Source organism: Lucilia cuprina, chromosome 2 (genome assembly GCF_022045245.1).
Source record: "Lucilia cuprina isolate Lc7/37 chromosome 2, ASM2204524v1, whole genome shotgun sequence".
Classification (NCBI taxonomy): Eukaryota; Metazoa; Arthropoda; class Insecta; order Diptera; family Calliphoridae; genus Lucilia; species Lucilia cuprina.
The window spans coordinates 17,611,466-17,614,016 of record NC_060950.1 but is presented as its reverse complement, the minus strand read 5'-3'; the positions used below and the strand labels follow the sequence as shown (position 1 = coordinate 17,614,016).

Sequence of the window (2,551 nt, the reverse complement as noted above, 5' to 3'; positions counted from 1 at the left end):
GTTGCTCTAGTCTAGAGCAATTTTCTATAGGAAAAGTTGCTCTAGTCTAGAGCAATTTTCTATAGGAAAAGATGCTCTATAGGAAAATTTGCTTTAATCTAGAGCAATTTTTCTAGAGTAAAAGTTCCCTAGAGCAATATGTTTAAAATAATTTTCTATAGGAAAAATTGCTTTAATCTAGAGCAATTTTTCTAAAGGAAACGTAGCTCTAGTCTAGAATAATTTTCTGTAGGAAAAGTTGCTCTAATCTTAAGCAGTTTCCTATAGGAAAAGGCTCAAGTCTAAAGCAATTTTCTATAGAAAAAGTAGATCCAGTTCAGATCAATTTTCTATAAGCAAAATATTCTATTCTGGAACATGTTGCTTTTGTTTAGTGCAATTTTTCTAAGGAAAAGTTGCTCTAGTTTAGTGCATTTTTCTATAGAAAAAGTTTTAAGAGCAATTTCTATAAGAAAAGTTGGTCTTGTCAGAAGAAATTGGAACTCAAATTTCCAAATTTTTTAAAGGAAATCTTCTTTAGTAGAACAAACTTTGCGAAATCCAATTAAATTTCAAAAACAAAAACTATCATCACATTCTGTGAAAAACGAATGAAATGCCTCCATTTAACATTATTGCTTTTTTTTACCACAACGTAACATAAATCTCAATTGTGCAACCTCATGTTTATAACTTCATTGTGTTGAACACTTTTTTGTATCTCTCCATCTTTCTACACATTAAAACATGTTTTTTTTTAGTTTTATACTAAAGTGTCAAGGTCATTCACGTGATTAATTAGTAGGAAAGCTGCAACTGAACATTGCAAAATATGCAAACATTCTGACATTCATATAAAGCACGGCCTGGACCAAAATCCCACTTTCAATAACATGAACAACATGTTAAATAGCAGTACAAAGGAGAGAATGCATACACGTTCATATGCATACATACAAATATATTTAGAATGAGAGCAAAGCTAATGTGTAGAAGTATGTTCGTACGTTTAAATGAATATGCCTGAAAGTATGCTTCATGCATCTATTGTTTCATATGAGTTCATTAAAGGAAAGTATAGAACTAACATTAGTAGTCTATTGTTGTTGCTGCTGCTTCTGTTGTGGCTGTAAATGAGCAAATGGAACAAAACTAAAGGAACGTGCTAAAAAATACAATAATAAAACTCATATATACTTGTTTTTTTTTTTTGAGTTTTCCTTTATTATTAACTACAACAACAATTCTCTGGTAGTTGTCGATTGTGCAAAAAAAATATGAAGAGAGAGCATAGAATATCACTACAAACAAAAGGTTTAAAAAGGCAGCTCTTAAAACTACAGTTTCTTCTCTAAATAGCTGACACATCAAATGCTTCTATACACTTTAACACATGGGAATAACTAAAGTTGTTATGACGTAACGTGCAAAAATGGTCACTAAGGAAGTAAAAGTGCAAAAATGGTCACTAAGGAAGTAAAGCACAGAAATATTTGGAAGAACATTTTTATAAATAAATAATAATAAAGAAAAAAATAAAGTTAAAATTACATAAAAACATAAATTTTTAAAAAAAAACTTAAAAAGCACCATTTTCTTAAACTCCTTCCTTAAATTTTGACTTCTTCCACAGCAATTTATTAAATATCTAAGTAGTCCTTATATACTTAAAAGCTAATTTATTTCATAAATTTTATATTTTCTCTTATTATTTTCATGCTCACTAACTGCATATTATAGATAATAAAATATTTATTATAATATAACTCATACGCTATGAAGTACTTGAAATTTTATAACGACTAAAAAATCAATATCACTTATACGCATAGTCGAACATACACTTACGAATATGAGAACGTAAATAATATTTCTTTTTTTCGCAAAACTTTTTTCCATTAAACAAAAGCATTTTCCTGCAAAATAAATTTATATTTCTACAATGTTCCTTTTAAATTTATGTTGTGTTAACAGAAAAAATCACAATCGTTGGTATGTTAGTACATACAATGGCAATATCATACATTTAAATGAAATCAAATAAAGAAATGACTTTTTTATGTTTTGGGGAGAAAAAACTTTGAAATATTGATAAACTTGTTTCAAAAGTTTAAGGAAGTTACAACAAGTTTAAAACAAATGAAAATCATGGTCAAAGCTTAATTCATGTTTTTTGTTGTAGTGTGAATAAAATACAAATTTTAAAAGCATTTACATGTTTTAGTTATTAATATGCAAAAACTTTTTTGGGGAAATATTGTCGAATAAATAATAAGCATAGGTCTGTTTTATAGTCATGGTAGAATCAAATTAGGATTTAGTTCAGCTCTTGTTTAGTTGTAGCTCAGTTCTAGTTAAGTTCTAGTTCAGTTCTAGTTCAGTTCAGTTCTAGTTCAGTTCTAGTTCAGTTCTAGTTCAGTTCTATTTCAGTTCTATTTCAGTTCTAGTTCAGTTCTAGTTCAGTTTTAGTTCTAGTTCAGTTCTAGTTCAGTTCTAGTTCAGTTCTAGTTCAGTTCTAGTTCAGTTCTAGTTCAGTTCTAGTTCTAGTTCAGTTCTAGTTCAGTTCTAGTTC

At 28.4% G+C, this 2,551-nt stretch overlaps 1 protein-coding gene across 1 annotated transcript in view; it reads right to left on the bottom strand.

Annotated features, from left to right (window-relative positions):
- LOC124419809 (dual 3',5'-cyclic-AMP and -GMP phosphodiesterase 11-like) overlaps nucleotides 1–2,551 on the bottom strand; it is a 49,855-nt gene that overhangs the window by 5,099 nt on the left and 42,205 nt on the right. The gene's annotated exons all lie outside the window — the stretch shown is intronic.